The sequence below is a fragment of the Raphanus sativus genome, unplaced genomic scaffold (genome assembly GCF_000801105.2).
Source record: "Raphanus sativus cultivar WK10039 unplaced genomic scaffold, ASM80110v3 Scaffold2322, whole genome shotgun sequence".
NCBI lineage: Eukaryota > Viridiplantae > Streptophyta > Magnoliopsida > Brassicales > Brassicaceae > Raphanus > Raphanus sativus.
The window spans coordinates 1-15196 of NW_026617631.1; the positions used below are offsets into that span (position 1 = coordinate 1).

At 28.8% G+C, this 15196-nt stretch overlaps 2 long non-coding RNA genes across 9 annotated transcripts; both read left to right on the plus strand.

Moving 5' to 3' along the window:
- The first annotated feature begins 6103 nt into the window (after positions 1 to 6103).
- LOC108830465 (uncharacterized) lies at positions 6104 to 8208 on the plus strand. 5 transcript variants are annotated; one of them, XR_001946186.2, is made up of 6 exons: positions 6104 to 6365; positions 6583 to 6703; positions 6890 to 7005; positions 7075 to 7190; positions 7371 to 7537; positions 7614 to 8208. It is a non-coding gene; the product is annotated as an uncharacterized LOC108830465 (long non-coding RNA). The 5 variants fall into 5 exon arrangements; XR_001946185.2 differs by having other exon boundaries at positions 7086 to 7190; XR_008941707.1 differs by having other exon boundaries at positions 6583 to 7005.
- A 3847-nt stretch (positions 8209 to 12055) lies between these two features.
- LOC108830468 (uncharacterized) lies at positions 12056 to 14977 on the plus strand. 4 transcript variants are annotated; one of them, XR_008941706.1, is made up of 9 exons: positions 12056 to 12649; positions 13294 to 13343; positions 13421 to 13623; positions 13702 to 13775; positions 13858 to 13910; positions 14029 to 14126; positions 14240 to 14462; positions 14543 to 14653; positions 14735 to 14977. It is a non-coding gene; the product is annotated as an uncharacterized LOC108830468 (long non-coding RNA). The 4 variants fall into 4 exon arrangements; XR_008941705.1 differs by having other exon boundaries at positions 12057 to 12649; positions 13858 to 13927; positions 14222 to 14462; XR_008941703.1 differs by having other exon boundaries at positions 12060 to 12649; positions 14222 to 14462.
- The last annotated feature ends 219 nt before the right edge of the window (positions 14978 to 15196 follow it).

Here is a 15196-nt window from a genome sequence, read left to right on the forward strand (position 1 = left end):
ATATATAACATTGATATTATCATAAAATTTTAAATATATGATTTACATTTTAGTGTTAATATTGTGTAACTTTATAATCTTATTGTCTAAGGTTTTTATTTGACATTATTAATATATAGTTATTTGTATAAATTTTAATTTCTTATTAATTGTTAATTATTACTTAGTAATATTTTTGATTTTTGTACAATTAATTCATAATATGGAATAATCAAACAGAGAGTTTTCTTCAATTGAAATGATATTACTTTAATTTTTATAACACAAATTTTTCGTGTTTAATTTCTTACTAGATTTGATCCGCACAACCGTGCGGGTATTTATTTTCATGTTTATATATATATTTGGTTTATTTAATTAGTATATATTTTAAGATTATTCATATATTTAAATTTTTAAAATACTATTTCAAATACAATAATTTTATATAGTTTTCATGCTGTTAATTAACTAACTATTTCAAATGATCACATATAAATATATATATTGTTTCTTATTATTTATGTATTTTATATTTAGTTTATTATGATCCCGATCCGTAATTCAAAGTGCTAGATTTTCTTGAAAATTTTGTTTTGTTTATTCAGTTTATATAATAAATTATTGTATATATAAAAGTTTAAGAAAAGTTAACTTTTATACATGTATATATAGTTTATTAATGTTAAAACCATTCTACCAACATATTATATTTTAGAATAAATATTTTATATTTATGAAAATAAAATATACTAACTTATCAATTTAAAATATATTTTTTGAACTGAGATTTAAAATAATTTTATCATATTTAGTTCAATATAGTAGTTCTAATTAAAATGTTAGATTTGTTAGAAATGACATACTTCATAATTATTTTGTATTTAGTTTACTATAATTCCGACCGCAATTCAAAGTGTAAGATTTCTTTTAGTAATTTGTTTTGTTTATTCAGTTTATATAATAGATCATTGTATATATAAATTTTTAAGATAAGTTAATTTTTTTATACATGTATATAATTAAACAGAAATGGATATTGCTTTCCAACAAAATCTTTTTAAATCGTTATGAAATGTATTTTTGAAAAGTAATCATTTTAAGTGGATATTATTATCATTACTATTTTTTATATAATTTTACTTTTTGTTTACAAATCAAAACTAAATTAAATTTAAAGTTCTGATTATATTTTATGACAACTAAAATTTAAATTAATCAATTTTCGAAAATAAAATTTAAAAGGATTCTGAAAAGATTCTTCACAGATTTTGTTAGAATTTTTTAAAATTAATATTTGTTTTATCTTAAATAAAATGAATATATTAAATAATATTATTTAATATGAAGATTAGTAATAGATAAAAATGCAGTGTGACCAAGTCTAGTAAGTAGTCCATTTTAAAAAAAAATCACACATGAATTAGAAGTCATGACTTCTGTTTTATATAATAGACTAGATTTTCACGCCGCCCTTTTAAGGGCGGGTATATTTTTTGTTGGAAAATTATTTTACGTAATAAAATTTATGATTTTTGATAAATTATATATTTAATTTTTTATGAAGTTTATCTTAAATTTATTTATATGACTTATTTTTGTTATTTTCAATCTGACTAAATTTTAGAAGACTCTAAATATTCTAACCCGTAATATGATTTTATTTATTTAAACTAAAATTAAACTTATTTTACACTGATTTTTTTTTAATTTAAATAAAATACTTTATATATTTGTGCGTTTTAAAATATTTTCTATAATTTTATTAAATTTAGTTTATGTGATTTAGTTTTTATTTTTAAATAAAACTATTTTATAAGGAGTTGAGATAATTCGGACCCGTATTATGATTTTGTTGATTTAATCGTTTTTTATTTCAACTTGATTTTATTTTGAGGTTTCATTTAATAAATACTTTCAAATTATTAAATAATGCAAAAGATTTTTTGGAAAGATATGGTGCAAACATTTAGGAAAAAAAAATTCAAAAAAGCTGAATTATATTAAATATTCTTCAATGTAATTATAAAATAATGACTTTTGATTTGTTGCAAATAATACTGAGAAAAATGTACATGTAATTTTTGTAATTACTTTAAAATTTCAGAGACAGATTCATAAACAGTCATCTACTTTAATAGTATAGATATCAGGCTGCATTAACAGTTAATAGTGAAATATGTAGATGAAGCAAGTGATCTAAAAATGTGTTTCAAAATATATTTTTTTGCAAGTCTTTCGCATGACTATTTACTATTGTGTTTGTTTTCCTTTTTCTTCCATAATTTAAGCATTTTGTGTAAATAAGAATCCAATACATAAAAATTTTGTTTATTCTAATTAAGATAAATTGAATGTAACAAAATGAGTTAATGAATGTTGTATTCGGTTAATGTTTTTAGTCTGTAACATATTTTAGTCGATCATCTAACTTTTCTATATATTCTGTTACAAAGCTGGTTGTAGTTTCAGTTTTGAGGATAATTCAGTTACAGTATTGAAGTCTGAATAGAGATTGCAAATCTCGTGGCCCATCGTGTTTTATATATGAAGCTAAAAATTCGGTCGCAATACTGGTTTTGAGTCAACCGAGGGATCTTCTACATTGATATCTTGAGTTTGTTTAGTTAGAGAATATCTCCTAACAGTATGGCTTTTTGCTTTTTGGATGAATAGATAGTCTGTTGGTAGAACTTGAATTTAAACCAAAGCTGAATTATTTTAAATATATCATTTACGAATATTAGTTCGATTTTTCTCTGTAGTCCACATAAGACATATTATATATTTGTCAACCAACACCAAATGAAATAATGAATATTCACAAACTCAAGAATAAATTTTATATCGTAAACTTTTCTAATTTTCTGACTGATAGATCATCATGTCTGATGTAGTTTCAAAAATATTCATTTGTTTAGACATAGTAAATAATATATTAATGTTCCTCTGCAAAGTTTATTAACATCAACAAAACTAAATATCATTTCTGCATGTTTTGTAATTGTCGATAGAGACATTGTCAATAACTGTTAGGAGTCATTGAAAATAATAGAGACTTGATAATTTAATGTACCGTTTATATTAATGTATCACAAGTATATGGTGTTGAAGATCAATTCGAATAGAAGGAGATTAATATCTTAGGTATCATAATAATAAATGAACAATAATAGGCGATTAAAGTATTAATAGGAAATATAGTTTTGAGATTATCCTTAATTATAGTTTAGATGGTCTACTTTTTCATTTTCTAAAATGAATTTTTAGTTTTTAAGGTAAAACTGATGGCACAAAAAGTAATATTCCAAGAAAACCCAAGGGCAAATCCATAAAAGGGTTTTCTGATTTAATAGTATTGATTACTATTGAAATGATATTTCATTAGATAAATTATATTTTCTTGCTGTATTTAAGAAAAATAAAAATTTATCACCAAAATATACTTTAATGTGTATCACTTTAATATTTACGAAATTTTATAAGTAAATATAATTGTTCTGTTAAAATAATATATCTCTGTTATCTTAGTAACTTTATGCACTTGTCATCTTATTTTAGTATATTTTATTGGTATAGAATACTTTTGGATATTATGGTATTTTGTTATTAAATTAATATTTAAAATATTATATTACTTTTGATTTTTATAACATAATTTTTCGTGTTGCATTTCAAAAAAAAACTTTCCATTTAAGATTTTTATCTTCTGTAATATTTGGAATATTATCATTTTGAATTTGAGTATTTATTTTCGAACTGTATATTGGTAAAGAGAAATTTGGAAAATTACACAATTTTTTTGGAAGATTATATTACTTTTGATTTTTTTTTTGGTTATTAATTCGTTATTTTATAAAAGTATTTGAATATTTGGGTAAGATTTTTATCTTTTTAATAGATTTTTATAATTAATTAAAAAATTAAATTTATAATTTTTTTATTAATAGATTTATTAAATTATTAAAATTTCAAATTTTATATTAGTAAATATTTGTAAATAATTTAGTATATAATTTTTCAAAGTTTTCAGAATTTCAAATGTTAGTTATATAATTTTTATATAATAATTTTGATAATATAATTGTTGTGAGTTTTTAGAAATAAATAGAAAATATATATTGTAGATATAAAGTTTAACATATGTTTAAAATTTTATTTTTATATAAAATGTTACATAATTCTGAATTTTAATTTATTTAACGGTGAGTAATAATTTATTTAAATGAAATCATTTAAAAAGGGTTAGTTTACCAATTTATTTAAATGAATCATTTAGAAAAAAAATTTCATATTCAACCATAACACAAAATATCACAATAAAATATTATACATCAATGGATATAATTATAGTCTTTACTTAAACAGATAGATAATTTCCTGTAGTTTACATCTATTGATAATAAAAACCATTTAAAGGGTCAACAAACATCTGTTTTGTCAATTCTAAAATATTAAATTTATTTTTTAGTTCCCAATAAATTAAACCTTGTTTTATATTAGTGTAATAAGAAAATATGATACAATTGTAAAATCAGAATATAAGTGAATTATTATTATATATCAAAAGCTTAATTGGCAATAAAAATTGTGATAGCAACAAACTGGAATTGCACAAAAAAAAATTAAATAGTATTAAACATTGTAATGTTTGTCACATTTATGACAAATTCCTTTGGAATTCTTTTCAGTGGCACCCTTCTTTTTGAACAGTGTTTTTGTGTTGGCTTTTAACTTTCCATGTTACGGAACACGATTGATTTTTCATAAGGTTCTTGTTTAGATCTTCAAACTTTATCATGCTGAGTATATCAATCTACATGGAATACGCCTTAAATAAGTTCTCAAGTTTATCCAACTCGTAGGAAGCTTCTCAATCAAACAGTTTATAATAAAAGTATTGCAAAGAGAAATTTCCCCTGAACTCAAATCGAGTGAGTGAAATTGCTCAATTTGTTGAACAATAGGTTTAGAATCCACCATTTGGAAGTGTAAGAATTTGATTGTGGCAAAATGTTGACGTCTCATGACATCCTCTTTGTGATTCTTCTCCTATGATAACCACAACGTCTTTAACATTTTTTCTTGAGAATACAATGCATAAAAGGGGTCGATTAGTCTGTCTAATGTCACTCTTTTACACATATAATCACCATAGATCCATGTTTCTTCACTTGCTAAATTGAAGACATCATTATTAGCAACATGATTGACGGATTTGTCATCAGTAAGATACTTTTCCAACTTCAAATGCGTTAAATATAGTTTCATCTTTTGTTTCCAAATACAGAAATTCTTTCTGTCAAACTTATCTGGTAGTATTGGGTCTGAAATATAACCCACTTCATAGGGTCCGATTGATAACAGCTGTAGCTTCGAAATTATTGTTGTAGAAAATAATCTGTAGACTTTTTGCTGTAATTTTAGATTTTGTTGCTGTAGAATTTTATGAAAGCACTAAAAAATTGCTTTGGATATTTGGCTATGAAGAACACTTCTACAGCTGTAGGTTATTTCAAGAGCTGTAGTTTTAAAAAATAAATTAAAGCATGATTGCTTTGATTTTGGTGTTTTAAAAATAAATAGGGCTGTGGAGAGCACTCACAGCCACTACCAATCACACCCATAGTCACTGCCTTGTGATTTACTTATCCGTCGAATTTGTTAAGAGCAGTCAATACAAAAACACAAAGTATCATCATACGGATATAATAAAAATACAAGTGAGTAGACAAATAAAAAAGAGGAAGAATATATAACATACCGCAAGATGTTTTAGGCCTGCTTTTATTTTGTGATAGAGATTTCAATTTAACATGGGGAGGTAAACTTCCATTAGAAGTTTCAACAAAATAAAACAAAACTTTCATTAGAAGATACATATAAAAGATGATCAAATAACAATAACTTTTTAATCAATACTATATTAAAAATTAAATAACCTCAAAGGAAACTGTGTCCACGTCATCACTTTAATTCCGTCCAATCAAAAACCAGGAAACCTCCACGTCATTGCTGTCTTTCGTCTGATGGGCTTGAACCGAAATTACGTATGGGCTTCGAAGTTGCGTTATTTGTCCCAGCCCGTTAGCCCGTGTTAGCTCACATCACTTTCTTGAGAATACCCTAAGCGCCGCTTGCTCTCTCGCGTGCTCTCTCCAATTTTGAGACCTGTTCATCTTCTTCTTCCATCCGTTTCAGAGACGCCGTTTCACCTCTTAGCTTCTCCTCTGTTACGTTAAAATTTGTGACTCATAAAGCTTTAACATTTACCGCAATCACTATATAATCAATCTCTTCACTTCCAATTTTGCTGAGGAGAAGAAGAAATACGAAGTAAAATCTATTTTTCCCGATCATGCCAATGTCATCAACTCTGGATCAAGGTGGCTCTCATCTCTCTCCCCCTCTATTTTTTTTTTAATAATCTATATGCAAGCTCTCTGTGTATTTGGAAATTGGGTTATTGGTCAAAACCAAATTAAGTTGTTGTTTATATATTGGTTGGATCTGATATACAAATTTTTTTTTGAGTGTTTGAATTGATTTTGAATGGACTGATGATTGAACCTGTCGAGTTGATTTTTGATTTTGTATTTACAGAGCTAATTCTCTGTCGTAGACCAAACACTGAGCATGAAGAAATCAGCAAACTCTCATCACCAGAAGCCAAGGATAACAGAAAGTCATCATCACCATCTTACTTCCTAGACTTCTGCAACTGGTATCGATGAGCTCCTTTCGATGTGTTTATCATCCTTATCGTTGTGATCACATTATTTGGGTTCTTGATCTTCCATTACATCATCATATTCATCACCACTAAATCCTTTGAAATCTTCTGAGAACTCTCTTGCTTAATCAAAGAATAGATTATTTGCAACTCTTACCGTTTTCAACAACTTCACAGTGAGATGGCTTCACCAAAATTGAATTGAGCTGACACATAGTCTGCAAACTAAAATTCCTAATGGTGCCACCTTCATCACCATCGGCGGTATCCAAAGAAGCCAGTACCGTCCAAATGTAAGTTGTAACCAGGTCTTACTTTCCCCTCTGGTTTTAATGTACAAACTAAATACCTGATTTCTGTAGAATTTGATTAGTGATTTAATTGAGGCTTGAGGCGTATTGATGGAGCAACGACCAGATTGTTCTACTTCATGTGATAGTTTATCATGTAGCAAGCTTTTGAGTATAACCGTTTACAGGTACCTACTGTTAATGTTGTGGTGTCTTTTTTTTTTTAATTAGCTCGGCCTCTCTATGTACTTAAGAGCACATCAAGTAAACATTTGTTAACTTCTTCATTGCAGTTACTTTTTTATTTAATTTGATTTTTAGTAAAAGGTAGCTATATAACATTGATTTCAATATTTTTGTTTGAATAGGACGGTGTGATACTCAGTGTGGATACCCGAGCAACTAAAGGGCCAATTGTTGCTGAGAATAATTGTGAGCAAATTCACTACAGCGCACCAAACACATATTCATGTGGTGTTGGAACAGCAGAATATGCATTTCAAGCTATAAAGAGATACAACAATGACTGTTTTATGTAAGTGTTACTGTCTCTGAGCTCGCTTTTATATAAACTGTGTGGCGGTTTCTATCATCTAATAGTACATATTTAGTGACAGCCAAAACTAACAAGGAGGTGTTGTGAGAAGCGAGGTGGTAGTGGCAGAGGCCAAGCTGATGGTCGCAAAGGGAATAGGTGGCCCAGCTGGAGATTGTCGTGCCTTAAAATGTGTTTAAGAAATGGAATAAAGAGCTCGCACATGGATTAGGAAGGACGTGTAGGATAACAATATGATTTGTCACGTCTGTCTAGGAGCACCCCGAGCTGAAACCGCTGTTGCTCAGACTTATGCAAGAATCTTTTCCATTACTCGGTGGCTACAAGAGAGGTATGTCCGCTTGAGTCTCAGGTTAGAGGCTGCAAAGTGTGTATGTATGACAGGATACAAGGTTATAATTGAGCTAATCACACGACTGGGAAAAAGCCTTACTGGTAAATCTGCCGTCCTGTAGCCTTGCCGTTACCGTCCCAGAACCGTGGCTTTTCGTGAGATTATAAAATATAAGAAGAGTACAGAGCTGCTGTCAGCAAAATTTTATTAAATTTCAACAAGGGTTCGCCTAAATTTACAGGAATGTATTTCAATAACTTAAAGAAAAACAAAGCATATTTTCATATTAAATATTAAGATATTTAATATATTACTATTTTCATTTGTTTACTGTTTATACAAGTTTTTATAATATATTTAAATTTATAGAAATTTATAACTAATTATATTTACTATTTTAATTTATAGTTTAATAAACTAAATTTAAATTAAATTTTAAATACTTTTAATTTTTTAATATATATGTATCATGTAAAACATCTTATATTACAAAAAGGTACAAAATACGATAGGAGTTTTACTATACCATACTCATCAAATTAAAATTTTTTTTTGTTAAACCAAGCACACAATCTAACTTACCATGTAAATTTATTAACAAAACAATAACGAATCGGATAAGACCACAAAATAAAGCTTTATCGTATGTTTATATTTTTAAATGGAATGAATAAGCCACATATTAAGAAAATATACCCAAAACACATTCATACATGTTATGGCCAAACTTACAAACAAATGTTATGTCTATCCACTTACAAACACATTCCTATAAGATAATTTTACTCATCAACTTTGTATTTACTTTATTAAAATTTCAAAATAGATTTCTTTTATTTTAAAGATCCATCCTAATGTTATTGGGAAAATAGACATCATAAAAAAAATCTTACCACAGAAAAAAACTAAATACAAAAACATAATTCGTTGGGTACAAACAAAAAGATATAAATTGAAAGAAAATTTTTAAAAAACTTTTTGATCTTGAAATGTCTGACATGTAACTTTTGTATATTTCTTCATATGAAATGGCCAAACAATATATTTAGACAATTTCAAAGTATATAAAAGTAAAAATAAATTATCTTTACAACAATCACTAATCCAAACATATATAAAGGTGAATGGAAAACAAAATTAATTATCATGTTTGAGTTTGCTAATTATTTTTTAAAAATAATACATAAAGTATTATTCACCTAAACATTTGGAATGAAATATTATTCTTACTTTATCTAAGATGAGTCACATTAATCCACTCATGAGCTAATAAAAACATACATTATACAAAAGGTTAATGTCACATTAATAAACAACAATGTGTACCTTAAAAAACTCAACCTATAATCATTTGTTTCACTGTTTTAGATATTTTCTGATTTATTAATTTTAAATTCATTATTTTCTTAAAAAAATACACATAATTTAGAAATATTATAGAGCAATTATTTTTTGGCCTTGGTCAAAAATAATATGGAAAAGCATTTTCCGCGCGTAGCGCGGACAGAGATTCTAGTATCTTTAATGAAGATACGATACAATACTTAGTGCCTATTGAGATTCAATATTTATTTCTTTTCTATTGCTTATTTTTTGAGAGACTATCTGTCAGCATATTTGGTACGTTTTAAAAGCAGTTAAAACAATCACATTATCTAATAAGCTGTCATTAAAGCTGCTCTAATTCTTTCTCACCAATGTAATGCTTTCTCACTTATGAAAATAGCATTGACAATTAACTGCCATAAAAAGTATTACACATTAATCTCCTATATATTATTTGGAATCATTTAAAAAATATGAACCTCATTTTTGTAAGAATTATAAAAATATCCCATCCTATGTGGCGACTTTTTAAGAATTCAAAAATCCTATGTGGCAGTCTTATAGAAGATTTGAGCAAACCATAGTGTAAACAAAAATAATTATAATCGACAATAGGGAATGTGTCGCAAATTATCACATTATATGATATGTTATACGTTATATGATATGTCTTTAAAAAAACTTATATGATATATTTTTATTATTATTTTTAAGTTTGCGACACATTATATGATATGTCTTTAAAAAAACTTAAAAATAATAATAAAAATGTAACAAATTAATAAAAAATTTAATAATTCAATTTTAAAATCAATATGAAAACACACTTAAACATTATTCACAGATCTTATCACTCTAAATTTTCATCAGCTTTTAAAAAAAATTATATACAAATTTCACAAACGTAAATGTTTCAATTATTAAAATCCTCAAAATAATCATGAAATAAAACTTAAACAAAATGAGAAATATATAAAAATAATATCTTGACGTGAATATTAAACTTTGCGCATCTTATAATTTATGAGTTATAAACATGAAAAAGATGATATTTTATTAATTTTTAATAAATTCTATTTTTACTATTTTTACTTAGAAGAAAAAAGAATAATTGTTTCATTAATAAAATTTGGTTTGTACGAACTGAGGTTTAGTCGGTTCATTGGGTCACTGATTTCTGGTGGGTTTTTAACCCTTTCAGTTTTAGTTGGATTTTGGTATTAACCCAACCCGAATTATTGTCAGTTCATGGTTCAATCCGGTTCAATCGCCGGTTCGGTCCGGATCTGGAAACATTGGTTTCAGTGTTTTTCTTCCTTACTGACATGCACGAACACAGAATGGCCAAAATTTTATTTTGTAATGTTATATGATTTTAAAGAAACAAAACAAACAAATGTAAATATCTTTTGTAATAATCAAATTTTAAATTTTTAGAGTTATTTCATCCCGCGCCAAGTGCGGATCAAACCTAGTATTCATATTATTTGTGTAACAGCCATTAAAAACTTGTGGTCCAACTTAGCAGTTGAAAGCATTATACATAAAACGATCCTTTGCACTGCAGGAACTGATATTCACTGAATCATTGACCATAATAAATATTTTAATACCACAATAGTAATAATATTAAGAAAAAAAAAATAGGAAAGAGAGCAAAAAAAAAGTTCTATACTCCCAAATTTTAAGGATCAGTTGTAAACTTACAAGGACAGTTGTCATTCTACTAACAATTCAATTGGTTTTAGAAAATTAAATATAACAAAACAAATTTAATAGTATGATTTTTTTTTCTTTTAGAATCTGTAACAGTTTCTAATCGATAATCACGTTTACAACTTTTTTTAATTGACTTAATATCAACAGATTCCAAAAAATCTACTATTATACGTTAAACTGAAATAACCAATTAAATGACATAAATTGTATATGTAGCATTGACAAACTTTGAGTTGCGATACATTTTATAAATCGTTGGTCTTATAAGTTATAACCACAATCATTCTCTATAATATGTAGAATTGCAAGAATTTTGGACTATCACCATTTTCCGGTATGTTCTATTTTCTTGTCTATCTTTTCTATTCAGCGTATTAAAGCTTCATCTTGGTTAGTAAGGAATGTTTACTGTTTTACCAAAAAAAAAATCATTACTGCAGGATTGAAAGAATAGAAAATACTAAAGGAAATTAGATCAATATTATTATAAAGGAAAATATATTAAACGGCAAGATCACTTATTCATTATATATTAACTTCTCAATTATTTGGTACTCAGAGTAGACACAATTAATATGCATTAGATATGAGTGCAAATTAGTTTCTACGTAGCGTAGAACAAACAAATCAGTTAAAATCGGAGATACATCAGACGGCTAGATCACTCACTTGATTATCAATTGCCTTCTTACTTGTCTGATAAAAAACGTAATGAATATTTCATTTGCATTACATTATGAATGATTAGTAGAAGAGTGTAGAGAATTAAAATACAGAGATTAGTTAGAAAATAAGTTCGATTTATTATAAATAAAAAATAAAAATGCATATATGGAGAATTAGCATAGTTGATTTGTTTGGTAGTTACCGTAGAACAAACAAATCATTGAAAATCAGAAATACATTAGACAGCCAGATCACTCATTTGATTATCCATTGCCTTCTTATTTGTCCGGTAAAAAGCGTAGTAAAGATTTCATATGCATTACATTAGATATATGAATGATTAGTAGAGTAATGAAAAAAATTAAAATGTAGAGATTAGTTAGAAAGAGAGCTCGATTAATTATAAAAAATGCATATCTATACTATACTAAAAGGAGAATAAGATCCACAGATAGGTTGTCCACATCGTCACTTTAAATCAACCAATCATGTTATTTCTTTTTGACACGTCATTCGAGCTTTGCGATTTAATAAAAACTGACGGAAAATAAGTTGGGGCATGAAGCCCATTATCATTTATCAGTGAGAGACGGAGACCTTTGCTCTTCCTCTTCTTCGTTACGTTTCACGATTTGGACCTCGAACAATCAATACATCCTCCACTTCATCTCCCTTTGCTCTCATTTATGGATTCGATTTGTTTTTCTCATCCTGATTTTATTTATAGAACTCTCGATCGGAGTTTTATTTCGATCAAACTTCGTTATATATACTCATTAGTACATCGCAATTGCCATGAGTTCCAACGGAAAATCCACGTTATCTGGTGATCCCCGCTCGGAGAACCAAAAAGGCGTTGAAGCTGACTCCTTTTCCGGTCAGATCAAGCCCATCGTCACACCCGATGTCTCTTCCGGTCTCTCCATCAGCGACCCCCCCCCCTCAAAGAAAGCCAGCTGAAGCGTCGGTCTCCTCTTCCGGTCTGACCAAACCCAGCGGCGATACCGGTGACTCGGTCGGCATTCCTAATTTGAAGAAATTCAATGGTACGAAGTATCGTTTCGTTATCAAAGAAACTCAGATTATTGTTAACTGATTGTATCATATTTCTTTTCTTAGCAATAGATTGAGTAATCACATATTTGTTTGATGAGATTTCCATTGATGTTACACCGTGATTCTAGCTATTCCCTAAAAAAAGTTGCAGTCAATTGAGTATATTTGCAGTCAGAGATAAGTTTAAGTTGATATCATAACTTTTTAGATCATGGTTCCGGAAAGGAGTAAGAGCGTTCTCTGGTTTTAGTATGCTTTGTTGATATTATGGCATGGTTAGTTGAATGATATATTATGTTTATCCACATACCTGGTCTTGAATTGATCGTAATTTAATAAATACATGTGCTTCCGTACGATAGGTGGGAAGTTTGGATGTTATAAAAGCTAAAACAACAGCAGTGTTAAGAGTAGAGTAAGTGGAAAGCATATAAAGAGTCCGTTTGATTACCAAAAAAAATAATTGAGTTTGAGCTTTGTGTTTAGGACAGTGTCGTAAGTTGTGTTTAGTTGAGTTTGATAATCATATCAATGAATTTTTACATTTTGTGTGTATGTGAATTGTTCCATTTTACTTACTGCTCTCTTCATTTTACTGTTCAGTTTCTGACTGTGTTATCTCTGTTTCTTCTAGGATACAGATGTAGAGAGAAGCTCCAGCAACGCTACTACTCTAATCTCAAGGTTCTGGTATCTTTTATCTCTTGCATCTTTACTATAGGCAATGAACGTCTTTTTATTTTGTTTTCTTTGATTCACAGGTTTACGGTTCTTGGTCGACATGCGCGGTGTTGATATTAATGACTGAGGGATTTTTTTTTGTTTGAACACAATTCCAAGGATTCTTTACTTCTAGAAAGTATTGCTGTTGGATCTATTAATAAGAGTTTTTGGTCAAGTCTATGTTGGTAGAAAGGTGGGCTCGGTCATTGTTAATGCTATATTTGGCCCGGGAGCTATGGAGGTCTGTTGATTTGTGTTTCCAAATATAGCAGCTTCGTTTGCGGTCGTATGGCTGTCTTGATGAGTCTTCTTCTGCCAGGTGGCTTTAAAGTTTGAGCATACAAGCAGCAAAGGATGTAACCATGGGCCACCGTTTGAGTGGCAAGTTTACAAGTGCGTTCTATTCTTCTGCCTGTTTGAATACTTGGTTTATAAAAGAATATGACAAAACTAATATCATATGTTTATTGTTCAGTGCACTTGGTGGCAGTCATGGTGTACCACGAGTTCATTTAAAAGGTCGGCAAGGTAATTTTTACGTGATGGTATGTTCACTTTAGCTAATTTTTACGTGCTGGCGTCATTGATGATAACTTCGAGAAGAGCAAACCCAAAAAAGTAAAGTCTTGAAACGTTATAATTGCAGACGAGCTGCTCTGGCGGAAGAGTTGTTTGTGTTAAGACAAGTGGATGAGTTTGAGGCGAAAGGATTAAGTCCTCCACCAAGGAGAAAGAATTGATTTGGTACTTACCTTTTTATTATGCAAAGCAATGTTTTTATTTATATGATAACTGAGTGATAAGAAGAGACTGGCAAGAAAGCTGAATGTTTTTATCAGACATAAACGTTATTTTAGGGATTTGGCTTCTCCTGAGGCTTCCGTTAGAGAAGCAGCTGCTATCTCCTTGGTGACGAGGCTGCAGGAGATTCAGAAGCAGTACAAGATGTTGCCTGATAAGGAATCTGTTGACGGAGGATTGATGCTCGAGGCTCAGAAGAATGATGGGTTGGATAACTGTGCACCGCATCTCAGATACGCTCTAGGCAGGCTTATTCGTGGTGTCTCTTCTTCCAGAGAGGTTATCTCTTTCTCTGGCTCAGTTTTAGTATCAAGATCTTAACTTTTCTATAAAAGAAAACTCATTTTTTTCTTTAATAGTGTGCAAGACGAGAATTGTGTTGGGGTTGACATTACCTGTTAGCTTAATCTCTAGCATTAATTTGTGAATTTCTACTGAAGCTCATTTCTGATTCATCCATGAAGGGACAAGTAAGTAGCTGTTTTGTGCTTTTTTGTGTGTAACTTATGATGTAGAGACTCTAAATGATTCGGTTTTGCTATTTGACACAGGATGTAAAAGAATGCTTACTGGGCAGGTTGTTTGCTTATGGTGATCTAGCATGATCTGAAGACTAGAGAATATACATTGCCCAGTTTGGAAGTTGCAAGTTCACTGACAATTTCAGTGGATGTCAAAATCTTGCCAACCAAAAGGTTCTTTGCAAAAAACAATTTTGCAACAGACAGCACAAATGTAATTGTAATTATTATAATATTCTCAATTATATATTATAAGATAAAAATATTCTTCTTCATTGTCTACTGAAGAGAGAAATCTATATATAATAGCAAACCTTCAGTGACATCAGTTTTTTTTATAGGAAAATAAAAGTGAAATCGAACGGTTGAAATTGCTGCAGCTGTGCAAATCTAATGGATAAAATTTAGTTGCATTTAGAGTCTGACGTCACCAATATTAACGAGAGCGGCATGTCTTTCATTTCCTTTTTTTTCTGAATCGTCACTTCTTAA